General features: G+C 47.3%; 1 pseudogene; it reads right to left on the bottom strand.

The window, feature by feature from the left end:
- LOC109910198 (teneurin-2-like) overlaps nt 1–25,099 on the bottom strand; it is a 331,746-nt pseudogene that overhangs the window by 184,539 nt on the left and 122,108 nt on the right.

Below are 25,099 nucleotides of genomic sequence, written 5' to 3'. Positions count from 1 at the left end.
AACAGGGGTTGATAGTGTAGAGAGAACAGGGGTTGATAGTGTAGGGAGAACAGGGGTTGATAGTGTAGGGAGAACAGGGGTTGATAGTGTAGAGAAGACAGGGGTGATGTGTAGGTAGAACAGGGGTTGATAGTGTAGGGAGAACAGGGGTTGATAGTGTAGGGAGAACAGGGGTTGATAGTGTAGAGAAGACAGGGGTTGATAGTGTAGGGAAGACATGGCCTTGGTAGTGTAGAGAAGACAGGGGTTGATAGTGTAGAGAGAACAGGGGTTGATAGTGTAGGGAGAACAGGGGTTGATAGTGTAGGGAGAACAGGGGTTGATAGTGTAGAGAAGACAGGGGTTGATAGTGTAGGGAGAACAGGGGTTGATAGTGTAGAGAAGACAGGGGTTGATAGTGTACGGGATGACAGGGGTTGATAGTGTAGGGATAACAGGGGTTGATAGTGTAGGGAGAACAGGGGTTGATAGTGTAGGGAGAACAGGGGTTGATAGTGTAGGGAGAACAGGGGTTGATAGTGTAGGGAGAACAGGGGTTGATAGTGTAGAGAAGACAGGGTTGATAGTGTAGGGAGAACAGGGGTTGATAGTGTAGAGAAGACAGGGGTTGATAGTGTAGAGAAGACAGGGGTTGGTAGTGTAGAGAAGACATGGGGTTGGTAGTGTAGAGAAGACATGGCTTGGTAGTTTAGAGAAGACAGGGGTTGTAGTGTAGAGAAGACATGGCTTGGTAGTTTAGAGAAGACGGGTTGATAGTGTAGAGAAGACAGGGGTTGATAGTGTAGGGAGAACAGGGGTTGATAGTGTAGGGAGAACAGGGGTTGATAGTGTAGGGAGAACAGGGGTTGATAGTGTAGAGAAGACATGGCTTGGTAGTTTAGAGAGACAGGGGTTGATAGTGTAGAGAGAACAGGGGTTGATAGTGTAGAGAGAACAGGGGTTGATAGTGTAGGGAGAACAGGGGTTGATAGTGTAGGAGAACAGGGGTTGATAGTGTAGGGAGAACAGGGGTTGATAGTGTAGAGAAGACAGGGGTTGATAGTGTAGGGAGAACAGGGGTTGATAGTGTAGGGAGAACAGGGGTTGATAGTGTAGGGAGAACAGGGGTTGATAGTGTAGGGAGAACAGGGGTTGATAGTGTAGGGAGAACAGGGGTTGATAGTGTAGGAAGACAGGGGTTTTGATAGTGTAGGGAAAGACATGGCTTGGTAGTGTAGAGAAGACAGGGGTTGATAGTGTAGAGAGAACAGGGGGTTGATAGTGTAGGGAGAACAGGGGTTGATAGTGTAGGGAGAACAGGGGTTGATAGTGTAGAGAAGGACAGGGGTTGATAGTGTAGGGAGAACAGGGTTGATAGTGTAGAGAAGACAGGGGTTGATAGTGTAGGGATGACAGGGGTTGATAGTGTAGGGATAACAGGGGTTGATAGTGGTAGGGAGAACAGGGGTTGATAGTGTAGGGAGAACAGGGGTTTGATAGTGTAGGGAGAACAGGGGTTGATAGTGTAGAGAAGACAGGGGTTGATAGTGTAGGGAGAAACAGGGGTTGATAGTGTAGAGAAGACAGGGGTTGATAGTGTAAGAGAATGACAGGGGTTGATAGTGTAGAGAAGACATGGCTTGGTAGTTAGAGAATACAGGGGTTGGTAGTGTAGAGAAGACATGGCTTGGTAGTTTAGAGAAGACAGGGGTTGATAGTGTAGGGAGACAGGGGTTGATAGTGTAGAGAAGACATGGTTGATAGTGTAGGGAGAAACAGGGGTTTGATAGTGTAGGGAGAACAGGGGTTGATAGTGGTAGAGAGACAGGGGTTGATAGTGTAGAGAAGACAGGGGTTGATAGTGTAGAGAAGACAGGGGTTGATAGTGTAGGGAGAACAGGGGTTGATAGTGTAGGGGAGAACAGGGGTTGATAGTGTAGAGAAGACAGGGGTTGATAGTGTAGGGAGAACAGGGGTTGATAGTGTAGAGAAGACAGGGGGTTGATAGTGTAGAGAAGACAGGGTTGGTAGTTTAGAGAAGACAGGGGTTGATAGTGTAGAGAGAACAGGGGTTGATAGTGTAGAGGAGAACAGGGGTTGATAGTGTAGAGAGAACAGGGGTTGATAGTGTAGGGAGAACAGGGGTTGATAGTGTAGGGAGAACAGGGGTTGATAGTGTAGAGAAGACAGGGGTTGATAGTGTAGGGAGAACAGGGGTTGATAGTGTAGGGAGAACAGGGGTTGATAGTGTAGGGAGAACAGGGGTTGATAGTGTAGGGAGAACAGGGGTTGATAGTGTAGAGAAGACAGGGGTTGATAGTGTAGGGAAGACAGGGGTTGGTAGTGTAGAGAAGACAGGGGTTGATAGTGTAGAGAGAACAGGGGTTGATAGTGTAGGGAGAACAGGGGTTGATAGTGTAGGGAGAACAGGGGTTGATAGTGTAGAGAAGACAGGGGTTGATAGTGTAGGGAGAACAGGGGTTGATAGTGTAGAGAAGACAGGGGTTGATAGTGTAGGGATGACAGGGGTTGATAGTGTAGGGATAACAGGGGTTGATAGTGTAGGGAGAACAGGGGTTGATAGTGTAGGGAGAACAGGGGTTGATAGTGTAGGGAGAACAGGGGTTGATAGTGTAGAGAAGACAGGGGTTGATAGTGTAGGGAGAACAGGGGTTGATAGTGTAGAGAAGACAGGGGTGTGATAGTGTAGAGAAGACAGGGGTTGGTAGTGTAGAGAAGACATGGGTTGGTAGTGTAGAGAAGCCATGGCTGTTAGTTTTAGAGAAGACAGGGGTTGGTAGTGTAGAGAAGAACATGGCTTGGTAGTTTAGAGAAGACGGGTTGATAGTGTAGAGAAGACAGGGGTTGATAGTGTAGGGAGAACAGGGGTTGATAGTGTAGAGAGAACAGAGGGTTGATAGTGTAGGGAGAACAGGGGTTGATAGTGTAGAGAAGACATGGCTTGGTAGTGTTTAGAGAAGACAGGGGTTGATAGTGTAGAGGAGAACAGGGGTTGATAGTGTAGAGAGAACAGGGGTTGATAGTGTAGGGAGAACAGGGGTTGATAGTGTAGGGAGAACAGGGGTTGATAGTGTAGGGAGAACAGGGGTTGATAGTGTAGAGAAGACAGGGGTTGATAGTGTAGGGAGAACAGGGGTTGATAGTGTAGGGAGAACAGGGGTTGATAGTGTAGGGAGAACAGGGGTTGATAGTGTAGGGAGAACAGGGGTTGATAGTGTAGGGAGAACAGGGGTTGATAGTGTAGAGAAGACAGGGGTTGATAGTGTAGGGAAGACATGGCTTGGTAGTGTAGAGAAGACAGGGGTTGATAGTGTAGAGAGAACAGGGGTTGATAGTGTAGGGAGAACAGGGGTTGATAGTGTAGGGAGAACAGGGGTTGATAGTGTAGAGAAGACAGGGGTTGATAGTGTAGGGAGAACAGGGGTTGATAGTGTAGAGAAGACAGGGGTTGATAGTGTAGGGATGACAGGGGTTGATAGTGTAGGGAGAACAGGGGTTGATAGTGTAGGGAGAACAGGGGTTGATAGTGTAGGGAGAACAGGGGTTGATAGTGTAGGGAGAACAGGGGTTGATAGTGTAGAGAAGACAGGGGTTGATAGTGTAGGGAGAACAGGGGTTGATAGTGTAGAGAAGACAGGGGTTGATAGTGTAAGACAGGGGTTGATAGTGTAGAGAAGACAGGGGTTGATAGTGTAGAGAAGACAGGGATTGGTAGTGTAGAGAAGACAGGGGTTGGTAGTGTAGAGAAGACAGGGGTTGATAGTGTAGAGAAGACAGGGGTTGATAGTGTAGAGAAGACAGGGGTTGATAGTGTAGGGAGAACAGGGGTTGATAGTGTAGAGAAGACAGGGGTTGATAGTGTAGGGAGAACAGGGGTTGATAGTGTAGGGAGAACAGGGGTTGATAGTGTAGAGAAGACAGGGGTTGATAGTGTAGAGAAGACAGGGGTTGATAGTGTAGGGAGAACAGGGGTTGATAGTGTAGGGAGAACAGGGGTTGATAGTGTAGGGAGAACAGGGGTTGATAGTGTAGAGAAGACAGGGGTTGATAGTGTAGGGAGAACAGGGGTTGATAGTGTAGAGAAGACAGGGGTTGATAGTGTAGAGAAGACAGGGGTTGATAGTGTAGAGAAGACCTGGGTTGATAGTGTAGAGAAGGAACATGGCTTGGTAGTGTAGAGAAGACATGGCTTGGTAGTTTAGAGAAGACATGGCTTGGTAAGTTTAGAGAAGACAGGGGTTGATAGTGTAGAGAAGACAGGGGTTGATAGTGTAGGGAGAACAGGGTTGGATATGTGTAGAGAAGACATGGGTTGATAGTTGTAGGGAGAACAGGGGTTGATAGTGTAGGGAGAACCGGGGTTGATAGTGTAGAGAAGACAGGGGTTGATAGTGTAGAGAAGACAGGGGTTGATAGTGTAGGAGAACAGGGGTTGATAGTGTAGGGAGAACAGGGGTTGATAGTGTAGGGAGAACAGGGGGTTGATAGTGTAGAGAAGACAGGGGTTGATAGTGTAGGGAGAACAGGGGTTTGATAGTGTAGGGAGAACAGGGGTTGATAGTGTAGAGAAGACAGGGGTTGATAGTGTAGAGAAGACAGGGGTTGATAGGTGTAGAGAAGACAGGGGTTGATAGTGTAGAGAAGACAGGGGTTGATAGTGTAGAGAAGACAGGGGTTGATAGTGTAGAGAAGACAGGGGTTGATAGTGTAGAGAAGACAGGGGTTGATAGTGTAGAGAGAACAGGGGTTGATAGTGTAGGGAGAACAGGGGTTGATAGTGTAGGGAGAACAGGGGTTGATAGTGTAGAGAAGACAGGGGTTGATAGTGTAGAGAAGACAGGGGTTGATAGTGTAGGGAGAACAGGGGTTGATAGTGTAGAGAAGACAGGGGTTGATAGTGTAGAGAAGACAGGGGTTGATAGTGTAGAGAAGACAGGGGTTGATAGTGTAGAGAGAACAGGGGTTGATAGTGTAGAGAAGACAGGGGTTGATAGTGTAGAGAAGACAGGGGTTGATAGTGTAGGGAGAACAGGGGTTGATAGTGTAGGGAGAACAGGGGTTGATAGTGTAGAGAAGACAGGGGTTGATAGTGTAGAGAAGACAGGGGTTGATAGTGTAGAGAAGACAGGGGTTGATAGTGTAGAGAGAACAGGGGTTGATAGTGTAGAGAAGACAGGGGTTGATAGTGTAGGGAGAACAGGGGTTGATAGTGTAGGGAGAACAGGGGTTGATAGTGTAGAGAAGACAGGGGTTGATAGTGTAGGGAGAACAGGGGTTGATAGTGTAGAGAAGACAGGGGTTGATAGTGTAGAGAAGACAGGGGTTGATAGTGTAGAGAGAACAGGGGTTGATAGTGTAGAGAGAACAGGGGTTGATAGTGTAGAGAGAACAGGGGTTGATAGTGTAGAGAGAACAGGGGTTGATAGTGTAGGGAGAACAGGGGTTGATAGTGTAGGGAGAACAGGGGTTGATAGTGTAGAGAGAACAGGGGTTGATAGTGTAGAGAAGACAGGGGTTGATAGTGTAGAGAAGACAGGGGTTGATAGTGTAGAGAAGACATGGGTTGATAGTGTAGAGAAGACAGGGGTTGATAGTGTAGGGAGAACAGGGGTTGATAGTGTAGGGAGAACAGGGGTTGATAGTGTAGGGAGAACAGGGGTTGATAGTGTAGAGAAGACAGGGGTTGATAGTGTAGAGAAGACAGGGGTTGATAGTGTAGAGAAGACAGGGGTTGATAGTGTAGAGAAGACAGGGGTTGATAGTGTAGAGAAGACAGGGGTTGATAGTGTAGAGAGAACAGGGGTTGATAGTGTAGAGAGAACAGGGGTTGATAGTGTAGAGAAGACAGGGGTTGATAGTGTAGGGAGAACAGGGGTTGATAGTGTAGAGAAGACAGGGGTTGATAGTGTAGGAAGACAGGGGTTGATAGTGTAGAGAAGACAGGGGTTGATAGTGTAGGGAGAACAGGGGTTGATAGTGTAGGGAGAACAGGGGTTGATAGTGTAGAGAAGACATGGCTTGGTAGTTTAGAGAAGACAGGGGTTGATAGTGTAGGGAGAACAGGGGTTGATAGTGTAGAGAGAACAGGGGTTGATAGTGTAGGGAGAACAGGGGTTGATAGTGTAGGGAGAACAGGGGTTGATAGTGTAGAGAGAACAGGGGTTGATAGTGTAGAGAAGACAGGGGTTGATAGTGTAGAGAAGACAGGGGTTGATAGTGTAGAGAAGACAGGGGTTGATAGTGTAGGGAGAACAGGGGTTGATAGTGTAGGGAGAACAGGGGTTGATAGTGTAGGGAGAACAGGGGTTGATAGTGTAGAGAAGACAGGGGTTGATAGTGTAGAGAAGACAGGGGTTGATAGTGTAGAGAAGACAGGGTTGATAGTGTAGAGAAGACAGGGGTTGATAGTTTAGAGAAGACAGGGGTTGGTAGTGTAGAGAAGACATGGCTTGGTAGTGTAGAGAAGACAGGGGTTGATAGTGTAGAGAAGACAGGGGTTGATAGTGTAGAGAAGACAGGGGTTGATAGTGTAGAGAAGACAGGGGTTGATAGTGTAGGGAGAACAGGGGTTGATAGTGTAGAGACTGTCTCTTATACACATCTAGATGTGTATAAGAGACAGGGTTGATAGTGTAGGGAGAACAGGGGTTGATAGTGTAGGGAGAACAGGGGTTGATAGTGTAGAGAAGACAGGGGTTGATAGTGTAGAGAAGACAGGGGTTGATAGTGTAGGGAGAACAGGGGTTGATAGTGTAGGAGAACAGGGGTTGATAGTGTAGGGAGAACAGGGGTTGATAGTGTAGGAGAACAGGGGTTGATAGTGTAGAGAAGACAGGGGTTGATAGTGTAGAGAAGACAGGGGTTGATAGTGTAGAGAAGACAGGGGTTGATAGTGTAGAGAAGACAGGGGTTGATAGTGTAGAGAGAACAGGGGTTGATAGTGTAGAGAGAACAGGGGTTGATAGTGTAGGGAGAACAGGGGTTGATAGTGTAGAGAAGACATGGGTTGATAGTTTAGAGAAGACAGGGGTTGATAGTGTAGAGAGAACAGGGGTTGATAGTGTAGAGAGAACAGGGGTTGATAGTGTAGAGAGAACAGGGGTTGATAGTGTAGGGAGAACAGGGGTTGATAGTGTAGGGAGAACAGGGGTTGATAGTGTAGAGAGAACAGGGGTTGATAGTGTAGAGAAGACAGGGGTTGATAGTGTAGAGAAGACAGGGGTTGATAGTGTAGAGAAGACAGGGGTTGATAGTGTAGGGAGAACAGGGGTTGATAGTGTAGGGAGAACAGGGGTTGATAGTGTAGGGAGAACAGGGGTTGATAGTGTAGAGAAGACAGGGGTTGATAGTGTAGAGAAGACAGGGGTTGATAGTGTAGAGAAGACAGGGGTTGATAGTGTAGAGAAGACAGGGCTTGGTAGTGTAGAGAAGACAGGGGTTGATAGTGTAGAGAAGACAGGGGTTGATAGTGTAGAGAAGACAGGGGTTGATAGTGTAGAGAAGACAGGGGTTGATAGTGTAGAGAAGACAGGGGTTGATAGTGTAGAGAAGACAGGGGTTGATAGTGTAGGGAGAACAGGGGTTGATAGTGTAGAGAAGACAGGGGTTGATAGTGTAGGGAGAACAGGGGTTGATAGTGTAGAGAAGACAGGGGTTGATAGTGTAGAGAAGACAGGGGTTGATAGTGTAGGGAGAACAGGGGTTGATAGTGTAGGGAGAACAGGGGTTGATAGTGTAGAGAGAACAGGGGTTGATAGTGTAGAGAAGACAGGGGTTGATAGTGTAGAGAAGACAGGGGTTGATAGTGTAGAGAAGACAGGGGTTGATAGTGTAGAGAAGACAGGGGTTGATAGTGTAGAGAAGACAGGGGTTGATAGTGTAGAGAGAACAGGGGTTGATAGTGTAGAGAAGACAGGGGTTGATAGTGTAGGGAGAACAGGGGTTGATAGTGTAGGGAGAACAGGGGTTGATAGTGTAGAGAAGACAGGGGTTGATAGTGTAGGGAGAACAGGGGTTGATAGTGTAGAGAAGACAGGGGTTGATAGTGTAGAGAAGACAGGGGTTGGTAGTGTAGAGAAGACATGGGTTGGTAGTGTAGAGAAGACATGGCTTGGTAGTTTAGAGAAGACAGGGGTTGGTAGTGTAGAGAAGACATGGCTTGGTAGTTTAGAGAAGACGGGTTGATAGTGTAGAGAAGACAGGGGTTGATAGTGTAGGGAGAACAGGGGTTGATAGTGTAGAGAGAACAGGGGTTGATAGTGTAGGGAGAACAGGGGTTGATAGTGTAGAGAAGACATGGCTTGGTAGTTTAGAGAAGACAGGGGTTGATAGTGTAGAGAGAACAGGGGTTGATAGTGTAGAGAGAACAGGGGTTGATAGTGTAGAGAGAACAGGGGTTGATAGTGTAGGGAGAACAGGGGTTGATAGTGTAGGGAGAACAGGGGTTGATAGTGTAGAGAAGACAGGGGTTGATAGTGTAGGGAGAACAGGGGTTGATAGTGTAGGGAGAACAGGGGTTGATAGTGTAGGGAGAACAGGGGTTGATAGTGTAGGGAGAACAGGGGTTGATAGTGTAGAGAAGACAGGGGTTGATAGTGTAGGGAAGACATGGCTTGGTAGTGTAGAGAAGACAGGGGTTGATAGTGTAGAGAGAACAGGGGTTGATAGTGTAGGGAGAACAGGGGTTGATAGTGTAGGGAGAACAGGGGTTGATAGTGTAGGGAGAACAGGGGTTGATAGTGTAGAGAAGACAGGGGTTGATAGTGTAGGGAGAACAGGGGTTGATAGTGTAGAGAAGACAGGGGTTGATAGTGTAGGGATGACAGGGGTTGATAGTGTAGGGAGAACAGGGGTTGATAGTGTAGGGAGAACAGGGGTTGATAGTGTAGGGAGAACAGGGGTTGATAGTGTAGGGAGAACAGGGGTTGATAGTGTAGAGAAGACAGGGGTTGATAGTGTAGGGAGAACAGGGGTTGATAGTGTAGAGAAGACAGGGGTTGATAGTGTAGAGAAGACAGGGGTTGGTAGTGTAGAGAAGACATGGGTTGATAGTGTAGAGAAGACATGGCTTGGTAGTTTAGAGAAGACAGGGGTTGGTAGTGTAGAGAAGACATGGCTTGGTAGTTTAGAGAAGACGGGTTGATAGTGTAGAGAAGACAGGGGTTGATAGTGTAGGGAGAACAGGGGTTGATAGTGTAGAGAGAACAGGGGTTGATAGTGTAGGGAGAACAGGGGTTGATAGTGTAGAGAAGACATGGGTTGGTAGTTTAGAGAAGACAGGGGTTGATAGTGTAGAGAGAACAGGGGTTGATAGTGTAGAGAGAACAGGGGTTGATAGTGTAGAGAGAACAGGGGTTGATAGTGTAGGGAGAACAGGGGTTGATAGTGTAGGGAGAACAGGGGTTGATAGTGTAGAGAAGACAGGGGTTGATAGTGTAGGGAGAACAGGGGTTGATAGTGTAGGGAGAACAGGGGTTGATAGTGTAGGGAGAACAGGGGTTGATAGTGTAGGGAGAACAGGGGTTGATAGTGTAGGGAGAACAGGGGTTGATAGTGTAGAGAAGACAGGGGTTGATAGTGTAGGAAGACAGGGGTTGATAGTGTAGAGAAGACAGGGGTTGATAGTGTAGAGAGAACAGGGGTTGATAGTGTAGGGAGAACAGGGGTTGATAGTGTAGGGAGAACAGGGGTTGATAGTGTAGAGAAGACAGGGGTTGATAGTGTAGGGAGAACAGGGGTTGATAGTGTAGAGAGAACAGGGGTTGATAGTGTAGAGAAGACAGGGGTTGATAGTGTAGAGAAGACAGGGGTTGATAGTGTAGGGAAACAGGGGTTGATAGTGTAGGGAGAACAGGGGTTGATAGTGTAGGGAGAACAGGGGTTGATAGTGTAGGGAGAACAGGGGTTGATAGTGTAGAGAAGACAGGGGTTGATAGTGTAGGGAGAACAGGGGTTGATAGTGTAGAGAAGACAGGGGTTGATAGTGTAGAGAAGACAGGGGTTGATAGTGTAGAGAAGACAGGGGTTGATAGTGTAGAGAAGACATGGGTTGGTAGTTTAGAGAAGACAGGGGTTGATAGTGTAGAGAAGACATGGGTTGATAGTGTAGAGAAGACAGGGGTTGATAGTGTAGGGAGAACAGGGGTTGATAGTGTAGAGAAGACATGGGTTGATAGTGTAGGGAGAACAGGGGTTGATAGTGTAGGGAGAACAGGGGTTGATAGTGTAGAGAAGACAGGGGTTGATAGTGTAGAGAAGACAGGGGTTGATAGTGTAGGGAGAACAGGGGTTGATAGTGTAGGGAGAACAGGGGTTGATAGTGTAGGGAGAACAGGGGTTGATAGTGTAGAGAAGACAGGGGTTGATAGTGTAGGGAGAACAGGGGTTGATAGTGTAGAGAAGACAGGGGTTGATAGTGTAGAGAAGACAGGGGTTGATAGTGTAGAGAAGACATGGGTTGATAGTGTAGAGAAGACAGGGGTTGTAGTGTAGAGAAGACAGGGGTTGATAGTGTAGAGAAGACATGGCTTGGTAGTGTAGAGAAGACAGGGGTTGATAGTGTAGAGAAGACAGGGGTTGATAGTGTAGGGAGAACAGGGGTTGATAGTGTAGAGAAGACAGGGTTGATAGTGTAGGGAGAACAGGGGTTGATAGTGTAGGGAGAACAGGGGTTGATAGTGTAGAGAAGACAGGGGTTGATAGTGTAGAGAAGACAGGGGTTGATAGTGTAGGGAGAACAGGGGTTGATAGTGTAGGGAGAACAGGGGTTGATAGTGTAGGGAGAACAGGGGTTGATAGTGTAGAGAAGACAGGGGTTGATAGTGTAGGGAGAACAGGGGTTGATAGTGTAGGGAGAACAGGGGTTGATAGTGTAGAGAAGACAGGGGTTGATAGTGTAGAGAAGACAGGGGTTGATAGTGTAGAGAAGACAGGGGTTGATAGTGTAGAGAAGACAGGGGTTGATAGTGTAGAGAGAAGTGTAGAGAAGATAGTGATAGTGTAGAGAGACAGGGGTTGATAGTGTAGAGAAGACAGGGGTTGATAGTGTAGAGAGAACAGGGGTTGATAGTGTAGGGAGAACAGGGGTTGATAGTGTAGGGAGAACAGGGGTTGATAGTGTAGAGAAGACAGGGGTTGATAGTGTAGAGAGACAGGGGTTGATAGTGTAGGGAGAACAGGGGTTGATAGTGTAGAGAAGACAGGGGTTGATAGTGTAGAGAAGACAGGGGTTGATAGTGTAGAGAAGACAGGGGTTGATAGTGTAGAGAGAACAGGGGTTGATAGTGTAGAGAGACAGGGTTGATAGTGTAGAAGACAGGGGTTGATAGTGTAGGGAGAACAGGGGTTGATAGTGTAGGGAGAACAGGGGTTGATAGTGTAGAGAAGACAGGGGTTGATAGTGTAGAGAAGACAGGGGTTGATAGTGTAGAGAAGACAGGGGTTGATAGTGTAGAGAGAACAGGGGTTGATAGTGTAGAGAAGACAGGGGTTGATAGTGTAGGGAGAACAGGGGTTGATAGTGTAGGAGACAGGGGTTGATAGTGTAGAGAGACAGGGGTTGATAGTGTAGGGAGAACAGGGGTTGATAGTGTAGAGAAGACAGGGGTTGATAGTGTAGAGAAGACAGGGGTTGATAGTGTAGAGAAGACATGGGTTGATAGTGTAGAGAAGACATGGCTTGGTAGTTTAGAGAAGACAGGGGTTGGTAGTGTAGAGAAGACATGGCTTGTAGTTTAGAGAAGACGGGTTGATAGTGTAGAGAAGACAGGGGTTGATAGTGTAGGGAGAACAGGGGTTGATAGTGTAGAGAGAACAGGGGTTGATAGTGTAGGGAGAACAGGGGTTGATAGTGTAGAGAAGACATGGCTTGGTAGTTTAGAGAAGACAGGGGTTGATAGTGTAGAGAGAACAGGGTTGATAGTGTAGAGAGAACAGGGGTTGATAGTGTAGAGAGAACAGGGGTTGATAGTGTAGAGAGAACAGGGGTTGATAGTGTAGGGAGAACAGGGGTTGATAGTGTAGGGAGAACAGGGTTGATAGTGTAGAGAGAACAGGGTTGATAGTGTAGAGAAGACAGGGGTTGATAGTGTAGAGAAGACAGGGGTTGATAGTGTAGAGAGACAGGGGTTGATAGTGTAGGAGAACAGGGTTGATAGTGTAGGGAAACAGGGGTTGATAGTGTAGGAGAACAGGGGTTGATAGTGTAGAGAAGACAGGGGTTGATAGTGTAGAGAGACAGGGGTTGATAGTGTAGAGAAGACAGGGGTTGATAGTGTAGAGAAGACAGGGGTTGATAGTGTAGAGAAGACAGGGGTTGATAGTGTAGAGAGAACAGGGTTGATAGTGTAGAGAAGACAGGGGTTGATAGTGTAGGGAGAACAGGGTTGATAGTGTAGAGAAGACAGGGTTGATAGTGTAGAGAAGACAGGGGTTGATAGTGTAGGGAGAACAGGGGTTGATAGTGTAGGGAGAACAGGGGTTGATAGTGTAGAGAGAACAGGGGTTGATAGTGTAGGAGAACAGGGGTTGATAGTGTAGAGAAGACAGGGGTTGATAGTGTAGAGAAGACAGGGGTTGATAGTGTAGAGAAGACAGGGGTTGATAGTGTAGAGAAGACAGGGTTGGTAGTGTAGAGAGACAGGGGTTGATAGTGTAGAGAAGACAGGGTTTGATAGTGTAGAGAAGAGGGTTGATAGTGTAGAGAAGACAGGGGTTGATAGTGTAGGAGAACAGGGGTTGATAGTGTAGGGAGAACAGGGTTGATAGTGTAGAGAAGACAGGGGTTGATAGTGTAGAGAAGACAGGGGTTGATAGTGTAGAGAGAAAGGGGTTGATAGTGTAAGAGAACAGGGTTGATAGTGTAGGGAGACAGGGTTGATAGTGTAGGAAACAGGGGTTGATAGTGTAGAGAGACAGGGGTTGATAGTGTAGAGAAGACAGGGTTTGATAGTGTAGGAGAACAGGGGTTGATAGTGTAGAGAGAACAGGGGTTGATAGTGTAGGAGAACAGGGTTGATAGTGTAGGAGAACAGGGTTGATAGTGTAGAGAGACAGGGGTTGATAGTGTAGGAGAACAGGGGTTGATAGTGTAGGAGAACAGGGGTTGATAGTGTAGGGAGAACAGGGGTTGATAGTGTAGAGAAGACAGGGGTTGATAGTGTAGGAGAACAGGGGTTGATAGTGTAGAGAAGACAGGGTTGATAGTGTAGAGAAGACAGGGGTTGATAGTGTAGGAAGACAGGGGTTGATAGTGTAGGAGAACAGGGGTTGATAGTGTAGAGGAGAACAGGGTTGATAGTGTAGAGAGAACAGGGGTTGATAGTGTAGGGAGAACAGGGGTTGATAGTGTAGGGAGAACAGGGGTTGATAGTGTAGAGAAGACAGGGGTTGATAGTGTAGGGAGAACAGGGGTTGATAGTGTAGAGAAGACAGGGGTTGATAGTGTAGAGAAGACAGGGGTTGATAGTGTAGAGAGACAGGGGTTGATAGTGTAGAGAAGACATGGGTTGATAGTGTAGAGAAGACATGGGTTGGTAGTGTAGAGAAGACAGGGGTTGATAGTGTAGAGAAGACATGGGTTGATAGTGTAGAGAAGACAGGGTTGATAGTGTAGAGAAGACAGGGGTTGATAGTGTAGGGAGAACAGGGGTTGATAGTGTAGAGAAGACAGGGGTTGATAGTGTAGGAGAACAGGGGTTGATAGTGTAGGGAGAACAGGGGTTGATAGTGTAGAGAAGACAGGGTTGATAGTGTAGAGAAGACAGGGGTTGATAGTGTAGGGAGAACAGGGGTTGATAGTGTAGGGAGACACGGGGTTGATAGTGTAGGGAGAACAGGGGTTGATAGTGTAGAGAGACAGGGTTGATAGTGTAGGAAACAGGGGTTGATAGTGTAGAGAGACAGGGTTGATAGTGTAGAAAGACAGGGGTTGATAGTGTAGAGAAGACAGGGGTTGATAGTGTAGAGAGACAGGGGTTGATAGTGTAGAGAAGACAGGGGTTGATAGTGTAGAGAAGACAGGGGTTGATAGTGTAGAGAGACAGGGTTTGATAGTGTAGAGAAGACAGGGGTTGATAGTGTAAGGAGACAGGGGTTGATAGTGTAGGGAGAACAGGGGTTGATAGTGTAGAGAAGACAGGGGTTATAGTGTAGAGAAGACAGGGGTTGATAGTGTAGGAGAACAGGGGTTGATAGTGTAGAGAGACAGGGGTTGATAGTGTAGAGAAGACAGGGGTTGATAGTGTAGAGAGACAGGGGTTGATAGTGTGGAGAGACAGGGTTGATAGTGTAGAGAAGACAGGGGTTTAGTGTAGAGAGACAGGGGTTGATAGTGTAGAGAGACAGGGTTGATAGTGTAGAGAAGACAGGGGTTGATAGTGTAGAGAGAACAGGGTTGATAGTGTAGGGAGAACAGGGTTGATAGTGTAGGGAGACAGGGGTTGATAGTGTAGAGAAGACAGGGGTTGATAGTGTAGGGAGAACAGGGGTTGATAGTGTAGAGAAGACAGGGGTTGATAGTGTAGAGAGACAGGGGTTGATAGTGTAGAGAAGACAGGGGTTGATAGTGTAGAGAAGACAGGGGTTGATAGTGTAGAGAGACAGGGGTTGATAGTGTAGGAAGACAGGGGTTGATAGTGTAGAGAGACAGGGGTTGATAGTGTAGAGAAACAGGGGTTGATAGTGTAGGGAGAACAGGGGTTGATAGTGAGATGTGTATAAGAGACAGGTTTAGAGAAGACAGGGGTTGATAGTGTAGGGAGAACAGGGGTTGATAGTGTAGAGAGAACAGGGGTTGATAGTGTAGAGAAGACAGGGGTTGATAGTGTAGAGAAGACAGGGGTTGATAGTGTAGGGAGAACAGGGGTTGATAGTGTAGGGAGACAGGGGTTGATAGTGTAGGAGAACAGGGGTTGATAGTGTAGAGAGACAGGGTTGATAGTGTAGGGAAGAACAGGGGTTGATAGTGTAGGGAGAACAGGGTTGATAGTGTAGAGAAGACAGGGTTGATAGTGTAGAGAGACAGGGGTTGATAGTGTAGAGAAGACAGGGTTGATAGTGTAGAGAAGACAGGGGTTGATAGTGTAGAGAAGACAGGGTTGATAGTGTAGAGAAGACAGGGGTTGATAGTGTAGAGAAGACAGGGTTGATAGTGTAGGAGAGACAGGGGTTGATAGTGTAGGAGAACAGGGGTTGATAGTGTAGGGAGAACAGGGGTTGATAGTGTAGAGAAGACGGGGTTGATAGTGTAGAGAAGACAGGGGTTGATAGTGTAAGAGAGAACAGGGGTTGATAGTGTAGGGAGAACAGGGTTGATAGTGTGGGAGAACAGGGGTTGATAGTGTAGGGAGAACAGGGGTTGATAGTGTAGGGAGAACAGGGGATAGTGTAGGGAAGACAGGGGTTGATAGTGTAGGGAGAACAGGGGTTGATAGTGTAGAGAAGACAGGGGTTGATAGTGTAGAGAAGACAGGGGTTGATAGTGTAGAGAAGACAGGGGTTGATAGTGTAGAGAAGACTGGGTTGATAGTGTAGAGAAGACAGGGTTGATAGTGTAGAGAAGACAGGGTTGATAGTGTAGAGAGACAGGGGTTGATAGTGTAGAGANAACGGAGAGAGGGGAGATACTGGAGAGAGAAACAGGAGAGAGAAAACCGGTAGAGAGGGGAGATACTGGAGAGAGAAACGGAGAGAGAAACGGAGAGAGAAACGGAGAGAGAACGGAGAGAGAAACGGAGAGAGAGAGAAACGGAGAGAGAAACGGAGAGAGGGGAGAAACAGGAGAGAGAAACGGAGAGAGGGGAGAAAACAGGAGAGAGAAACGGAGAGAGGGGAGAAACAGGAGAGAAATAGAGAGAGAAACGGAGAGAGGGAGATACAGGAGAGAAACGGAGAGAGAAACAGAGAGAGAAACGAGAGAGGGGAGAAACAGGAGAGAGCACAGGAGAGAGAAACGGGGAGATACAGGAGAGAAACAGAGAATGAGAGATGGAGAGGAGGAAGGGAGGGAGATACAGGAGAGAACAGAGAGAGAAACGGAAGCGAAACGGAGAGAGAAATGGAGAGAGAAGGAAGAGAAACGGAGAGAGGAGAAACAGGAGAGAGAACAGGAGAGAGAAACAGAGAGAGGGGAGATACAGGAGAGAGAAACAGGAGAGAGAAACGGAGAGAGAAACGGAGAGAGAAACGGAGAGAGAAACGGAGATAGGGGAGAAACAGGAGAGAAACAGAGAGAGAAACGGAGAGAGGGGAGATACAGGAGAGAAACAGAGAGAGAAATGGAGAGAGGGGAGATACAGGAGAGAAACAGAGAGAGAAACGGAGAGAGAAACAGAGAGAAACGGAGAGAGGGGAGAAACAGGAGAGAAACAGGAGAGAAACGGAGAGAGAAACGGAGAGAGGGGAGAAACAGAGAGAGAAACAGAGAGAGAAAAACGGAGAGAGGGGAGATACTGGAGAGAGCAAGGAGAGAGGAGAGAAACAGGAGAGAGAAACGGAGAGAGGGGAGAAACAGGAGAGAGAAACGGAGAGAGGGGAGAAACAGGAGAGAAACAGAGAGAAACGGAGAGAGGGGAGATACAGGAGAGAAACGGAGAGAGAAACGGAGAGAGAAACGGAGAGAGAAACGGAGAGAGGGGAGAAACAGGACGAGAGAAAACAGGATGAGAGGAAACAGGGGAGATACAGGAGAGAAAACAGAGAGAAATGGAGAGAGGGGAGAAACAGGGAGAGAGAAACGGAAGAGGGGAGAACCGGAGGAGAACACCGAGAGAGAAACGGAGAGAGGGGAGATCACAGGAGAGAAACGGAGAGAGCAACCGGAGCAGAGCAACCGGAGAGAGAAACAGGAGAGGAGAAACAGGAGAGAGAAACGGGGAGATACCCGGAGAGAAACAGAGAGAAATGGAGAGAGGGGAGATACAGGAGAGAAAACGGAGAGAGAAAACGGAGAGTGACACGGAGAGAGAACACGGACGAGCAGAAAACGGTAGAGAGGCGGAGAAACAGGAGAGAGAAACAGGAGAGAGACAACAGGACGAGGGGAGATACACGGAGAGAGACCACAGGCGAGAGAAAACGGACGAGAGAACGGAGAGAGAAACGGAGAGAGGGGAGAAACAGGAGAGAAACAGAGAGAGACAACGGAGAGAGGGGAGATACAGGAGAGAAACAGAGAGAGAAATGGAGAGAGGGGAGATACAGGAGAGAAACAGAGAGAGAAACGGAGAGAGAAACAGAGAGAAACGCAGAGAGGGGAGAACAGGAGAGAAACAGGAGAGAAACGGAGAGAGAAACGGAGAGAGAAACGGAGAGAGGGGAGAAACAGGAGAGAGAAACAGGAGAGAGAAACAGAGAGAGGGGAGATACTGGAGAGAGAAACAGGAGAGAGAAACGGAGAGAGAAACGGAGAGAGGAGAGAAACGGAGAGAGAAACGGAGAGAGGAGAGAACAGGAGAGAGAAACGGAGAGAGGGGAGAAACAGGAGAGAGAAACGGAGAGAGGGGAGAAACAGGAGAGAGAAACGGAGAGAGGGGAGAAACAGGAGAGAAACAGAGAGAGAAACGGAGAGAGGGGAGATACAGGAGAGAAACGGAGAGAGAACGGAGAGAGAAACGGAGAGAGAAACGGAGAGAGGGGAGAAACAGGAGAGAGAAACAGGAGAGAGAAACGGGGAGATACAGGAGAGAACAGAGAGAAATGGAGAGCGGGGAGATACAGGAGAGAAACAGAGAGAGAAACGGAGAGCGAAACGGAGAGAGAAATGGAGAGAGAAACGGAGAGAGAAACGGAGAGAGGGGAGAAACAGGAGAGAGAAACAGGAGAGAGAAACGAGAGAGAAACGGAGAGAGAAACGGAGAGAGGGGAGAAACAGGAGAGAAACAGAGAGAGAAACGGAGAGAGGGGAGATACAGGAGAGAAACAGAGAGAGAAATGGAGAGAGGGGAGATACAGGAGAGAAACAGAGAGAGAAACGGAGAGAGAAACAGAGAGAAACGGAGAGAGGGGAGAACAGGAGAGAAACGGAGAGAGAACGGAGAGAGAAACGGAGAGAGAAACGGAGAGAGGGGAGAAACAGGAGAGAGAAACAGGAGAGAGAAACGGAGAGAGGGGAGATACTGGAGAGAGAAACAGGAGAGAGAAACAGGAGAGAGAAACAGGAGAGAGAAACGGAGAGAGAAACGGAGAGAGGAGAGAAACAGGAGAGAGAAACGGAGAGAGGGGAGAACAGGAGAGAAACAGAGAGAGAAACGGAGAGAGGGGAGATACAGGAGAGAAACGGAGAGAGAAACGGAGAGAGAAACGGAGAGAGGGGAGAAACAGGAGAGAGAAACGGGGAGATACAGGAGAGAAACAGAGAGAAATGGAGAGAGGGGAGATACAGGAGAGAAACAGAGAGAGAAACGGAGAGAGAACGGAGAGAGAAACGGAGAGAGAAATGGAGAGAGAAACGGAGAGAGAAACGGAGAGAGGGGAGAAACAGGAGAGAGAAACAGGAGAGAGAAACAGAGAGAGGGGAGATACAGGAGAGAAACAGAGAGAGAAATGGAGAGAGGGGAGATACAGGAGAGAAACAGAGAGAGAAACGGAGAGAGAAACAGAGAGAAACGGAGAGAGGGGAGATACAGGAGAGAAACAGAGAGAGAAACGGAGAGAGGGGAGATACAGGAGAGAAACGGAGAGAGAAACGGAGAGAGAAACAGGAGTTGATTGAGAGAGAGAGAATAAGATATGTTACTGTATGGTATATATATTTTTCTCTAACCGTGAAGCTAAATATCTTTTCCGGTCTAATTGTGTTGTGTTGTGTGTTTGTGTGTGTGTGTGTGTGTGTGTGTGTGCAATCGTGTGTCAGAGCATGTGGGTGTTCGCACGCACACGCACACATACACACATACACACACGCACACACACACATACACACATACACACACACACACACACACACACACACACACACACACACACACACACACACACACACACACACACACACAATCCCAGTGTCAGGCAGGCCTTGTAGAGGTCTTATCAGCTGTGGTTAATCAGTAGGAGGCTTAGTTACCACTGGTTTAATGATGCTCATTAATATGTAGTAATATACCCCAGGTCATACAGTAATTAAACATCTCATTCTGCACTGAGAGACAGGGTGCAGCTTAAAGAGACTCTGCGACTTGGAGTGCATCCCAAATGGCACCCTATTCCCTATTTAATGCACTACTTTTGAGTAGTCGCTTGCTCTGTAGGGTTTTAAACTATGTATCTGATAGTCTGATAGTCTGTAAACTGTTGATGTACAAAATAGTTGTATAAAATAAATTATCAATTGATTGATTGATAAAATGAGGTTAGATATTCTACTGGACAGTCTTGATAGTCTCTGGGTGGGTTGTGTGGCTGGTCTGAGTCTCTGGGTGGGTGGGTTGTGTAGCTGGTCTGATAGTCTCTGGGTGGGTTGTGTAGCTGGTATGAGTCTCTGGGTGGGTTGTGTAGCTGGTATGAGTCTCTGGGTGGGTTGTGTAGCTGGTCTGAGTCTCTGGGTGGGTTGTGTAGCTGGTCTGAGTCTCTGGGTGGGTTGTGTAGCTGCTCTGATAGTCTCTGGGTGGGTTGTGTAGCTGCTCTGATAGTCTCTGGGTGGGTTGTGTAGCTGGTATGAGTCTCTGGGTGGGTTGTGTAGCTGGTCTGAGTCTCTGGGTGGGTTGTGTAGCTGCTCTGATAGTCTCTGGGTGGGTTGTGTAGCTGCTCTGATAGTCTCTGGGTGGGTTGTGTAGCTGCTCTGATAGTCTCTGGGAGGGTGTGTAGCTGCTCTGATAGTCTCTGGGTGGGTTGTGTAGCTGCTCTGATAGTCTCTGGGTGGGTTGTGTAGCTGCTCTGATAGTCTCTGGGAGGGTTGTGTAGCTGCTCTGATAGTCTCTGGGTGGGTTGTGTAGCTGCTCTGATAGTCTCTGGGTGGGTTGTGTAGCTGCTCTGATCGTCTCTGGGTGGGTTGTGTAGCTGCTCTGATCGTCTCTGGGTGGGTTGTGTAGCTGCTCTGATAGTCTCTGGGTGGGTTGTGTAGCTGCTCTGATAGTCTCTGGGTGGGTTGTGTAGCTGCTCTGATAGTCTCTGGGTGGGTTGTGTGGCTGCTCTGATAGTCTCTGGGTGGGTTGTGTAGCTGCTCTGATAGTCTCTGGGTGGGTTGTGTAGCTGCTCTGATAGTCTCTGGGTGGGTTGTGTAGCTGCTCTGATAGTCTCTGGGTGGGTTGTGTAGCTGCTCTGATAGTCTCTGGGTGGGTTGTGTAGCTGCTCTGATAGTCTCTGGGTGGGTTGTGTAGCTGCTCTGATAGTCTCTGGGTGGGTTGTGTAGCTGCTCTGATAGTCTCTGGGTGGGTTGTGTAGCTGCTCTGATAGTCTCTGGGTGGGTTGTGTAGCTGCTCTGATAGTCTCTGGGTGGGTTGTGTGGCTGCTCTGATAGTCTCTGGGTGGGTTGTGTAGCTGCTCTGATAGTCTCTGGGTGGGTTGTGTAGCTGCTCTGATAGTCTCTGGGTGGGTTGTGTAGCTGCTCTGATAGTCTCTGGTGGGTTGTGTAGCTGCTCTGATAGTCTCTGGTGGGTTGTGTAGCTGCTCTGATAGTCTCTGGGTGGGTTGGTAGCTGCTCTGATAGTCTCTGGGTGGGTTGTGTAGCTGCTCTGATAGTCTCTGGGTGGGTTGTGTAGCTGCTCTGATAGTCTCTGGGTGGGTTGTGTAGCTGCTCTGATAGTCTCTGGGTGGGTTGTGTAGCTGCTCTGATAGTCTCTGGGTGGGTTGTGTGGCTGCTCTGATAGTCTCTGGGTGGGTTGTGTAGCTGCTCTGATAGTCTCTGGGTGGGTTGTGTAGCTGCTCTGATAGTCTCTGGGTGTTTTTATTTTATTTATATTTTATACCTTTATTTAACTAGGCAAGTCAGTTAAGAACAAATTCTTGTTTTCAATGACGGCCTGGGAACAGTGGGTTAACTGCCTGTTCAGGGGCAGAACGACAGATTTTGTTCCTTGTCAGCTTGGCGACTTGAACTTGCAACCTTTCGGTTACCAGTCCAATGCTCTAACCACTAGGCTACCCTGCCGCCCCGGGTCGTGTAGCTGGTCTGATAGTTTAGATTTTTTTTGTCAGTTAAGAACACATTCTTATTTCCAATTAGGCCTATATCTGATTGCTCTGTATTTTCAACCAGTAGGTGTTGAGCCCCAGCTTTTTTCAGTAGTCTAGAGAAGCATCTAATTTCTATTGCCTTTGTTCTGAGGGTTAGAAAGGGGGGAGGGGTGGGGAGAGTAGGGCAGTGAGTAATGGGTTTGAAGTGGGTAATATGATGGAGGCAAGAAGAGGAGGTATGGTAGAGTGGAAAAAGAGAGAGAAAGGGAATATTATAAAGAGAAGAGAGAGAAGGATGTGAGCAACATAGGACTGTGCATCAAAATCTAACGTCTACCTGGCCCACCACTCTACCCTGGACATGAACAGATTTCACCACCAGGTCCTCCTTTACAAGTCTGCAGTCCCAACTTTTGCCAGGACACTGAAGGATATCACCCTCAACCGCAGCCCCAGCACCTCACACAGGAGCAACAGGGCAAACAAACGCTGACCAGGCCCCTCAGGTCAGACCTATGCCCCCCCCCACCAAGCCCCGTGCCCCTGCAGAAAGGACCTCAATATGAAGCCATACATATGCCCAGGCCATGAGCATAGCAACAGGCCCAACCCCCACTAGAACACACCCCCCAAGCCCCATCCTGTGACCTAAGAGGTATATATCACATGCTCTGCTTACACCTTCTGTGATGGTCCGACCCTAAACCACATTTAAACAACACTAGACACTATGGAACACAAAGCTCTTACCATCTCATCCTGGAACATACAAGGTCTGAGGTCATCTGCCTTTGGCCTAAAAAGCAGAAACCCAGACTTCATCAAATAAATTGGAAATACAGACATTGTCATCCTTCAAGAAACAGGGTCTAGGTTACAGAGAGCTGGTTGTCCCATCCACCAAACTACCAGGTATGAAACAGGGTCTAGGTTACAGAGAGCTGGTTTTCCCATCCACCAACCTACCAGGTGTGAAACAGGGTCTAGTTTACAGAGAGCTGGTAGTCCCGTCCACCAAACTACCAGGTGTGAAACAGGGTCTAGGTTACAGAGAGCTGGTTTTCCCATCCACCAACCTACCAGGTGTGAAACAGGGTCTAGTTTACAGAGAGCTGGTAGTCCCATCCACCAACCTACCAGGTGTGAAACAGGGTCTAGGTTACAGTGAGCTGGTAGTCCCATCCAACAAACTACCAGGTGTGAAACAGGGTCTAGGTTACAGAGAGCTGGTAGGCCCATCCACAAAACTACCAGGTATGAAACAGGGTATAGAGGAGATGGACTGGTTGCCCTCTAGGTTACAGAAAGCTGGTTGTCCATTCCACCAAACTACCAGGTATGAAACAGGGTATAGAGGAGATGGACTGGTTGCCCTCTAGGTTACAGAGAGGTGGTAGGCCCATCCACCAAACTACCAGGTATGAAACAGGATATAGAGGAGATGGACTGGTTGCCCTCTAGGTTACAGAGAGCTGGTAGGCCCATCCACCAAACTACCAGGTGTGAAACAGGGTCTAGGTTACAGAGAGCTGGTAGGCTCATCCACCAAACTACCAGGTATGAAACAGGGTATAGAGGAGATGGACTGGTTGCCCTCTAGGGTACAGAGAGCTGGTAGGCCCATCCACCAAACTACCAGGTGTGAAACAGGGTCTAGGTTACAGAGAGCTGGTTGTCCCATCCACCGAACTACCAGGTGTGAAACAGGGAAGAGCTGATATTGGGCCTGGTTCGCAGTCTCCTTCCCAATTCATACTGAAACAGGAAAGGGCCCTCCCCAAACTGTTGCCACAAGGTTGGAAGCACAGAATCGTTTAGGATGTCATTGTATGCTGTAGCGTTAAGATTTCCCCTCACTTGAACTAAGGGGCCATGCCTGAACCATGAAAAACAGCCCCAGACCATTATTCCTCCTCCACCAAACTTTACATGTTGCCAATATGCATTGGGGCAGGTAGCGTTCTCCTGGCATCCGCCAAACCCAGATTTGTCCGTCGGACAGCCAGATGGTGAATCGTGATTCATCACTCCAGAGAACGTGTTTCCACTGCTCCAGAGTCCAATGGCGGCAAGCTTTACACCACTCCAACCGACACTTGGAATAGCTTTGAGTTTTTCAATTTAAACTATTATACCAAATTCTTGCAACTAATACAATGCTATATATAAATGTTTCATTTTATCAGCCATTCCTGAACCTGCGACCAAAAACAAGCTACATATGGGCAGTACCAAATTAACTGCTCTGCAGATATATATATATATATATTATTTATCAGCTCTGCAGATTTTGCTGTGAAGAGACAGACAGTTAATTTGGTACTGCCCATATGTAGCTTGTTTTTGGTCGCAGGTTCAGGAATGACTGAAGAAATGAAACATTTACTTGGAGCTAACTGCAAATAGCACTGCTGGATAATTTCATAAGTCGTAGTCAATCAACCAATACTATAATAATACTCTTAGCAAAGGTGTTTATCTTTCATTTACAATCTGTAGAAACTATGAAACTATGAGAATAGAAAGATTCAGAACTTTTTGAAACAGCACAGTGGAAAAATATATGGCAGCTAAAAATCCAATTGGTCTTCAGCGATAAATGAGAGGGGTTGAGGGTAGCTGAAGGATGGGACTAAAAACTAACGAAAGATAAATACTGTAAAATATACTGTCCATGAAGTGTATATAGTACATATAATCTGGAAGTGGAAGACTAAGTATTGTTGTTCATTAGTAGACTCCAATTAGGGGAGGGGTGTTAGGGTTAGGGGGAAACAATAATGAAGGAACATATATTTCATTAGTAGACTCCAATTAGGGGAAACACTGCCTAGATTTGAATTTAGTTCAACTACAACCAAGCTATTGTAAAATGCTAACGTGAACGCCCCAACACAGGTCATGATGAGGCTGAGAGAGTGGACAACGAGATCAGCAGTATGGCAGTAGCCCACGCACGCACGCACACACGCACGCATGCACACGCACATTCACTAACACACACACACACGCACTAACAAACACTAACACACTCTTCTCACCTGACCAGCACAAGGCAGATGGTCACAGACTGGAGAGGTGCCACATCTCAGCTCTCACCACATCTCTCTCTCTCTCTCTCTCTCTCTCACATACAGAAGTTTCAAAAGAATGAAGACATTACAAATGTCATATTACATATATATACAGTGTTGTAACGATGTACAAATGGTTAAGGTACAAAAGGGAAAATAAATATGGGTTGTATTTACAATGGTGTTTGTTCTTCACTTTTCTTGTGGCAACAGGTCACAAATCTTGCTGCTGTAATGGCTCACTGTGGGATTTCACGCAGTTGATATGTGAGATTATCAAAATCGGGTTTGTTTTCAAATTCTTTGTGGATCTCTGTAATCTGAGGGAAATATGTGTCTCTAATATGGTCAGACATTGGGCAGGAGGTTAGGAAGTGCAGCTCAGTTTCTATCTAATTTTGTGGGCAGTGTGGACATAGCCTGTCTTCTCCTGAGAGCCAGGTCAGCTTTCCTTAAGTTTGGGTCAGTCACAGTGGTCAGGTATTCTGCTACTGTGTACTCTCTATTTAGGGCCAACTAGCATTCTGGTTTGCTCAGTTGTTTTGTTAATTCTTTCCAATGTCTCAAGTAATTATCTTTTTGTTTTCACATGATTTGGTTGGGTCTAGTTGTGTTACTGTCCTGCTCTGTGGGGTCTGTCCTGCTCTGTCCTTCTCTGTTTGTGTTTGTGAACAGAGCCCCAGGACCAGATTGCTTGGGGGACTATTCTCCATGTTCATCTCTCTGTAGGTGATGGCTTTGTTATGCAAGGTTTGGGAATCATTTCCTTTTAGGTGGTTGTAGAATTTAACAGCTATTTTCCGGATTTTGATAATTAGTGGCTATCAGCCTAATTCTGCTCTGCATCCATTATTTGGTGTTTTACGTTGTACACGGAGGATATTTTTGCAGAATTCTGCATGCAGAGTCTCAATTTG

The sequence above is a fragment of the Oncorhynchus kisutch genome, linkage group LG19 (assembly GCF_002021735.2).
Source record: "Oncorhynchus kisutch isolate 150728-3 linkage group LG19, Okis_V2, whole genome shotgun sequence".
Classification (NCBI taxonomy): Eukaryota; Metazoa; Chordata; class Actinopteri; order Salmoniformes; family Salmonidae; genus Oncorhynchus; species Oncorhynchus kisutch.
The sequence above is the reverse complement of the archived record's forward strand: the minus strand, read 5'-3'. Positions and strand labels throughout refer to the sequence as shown.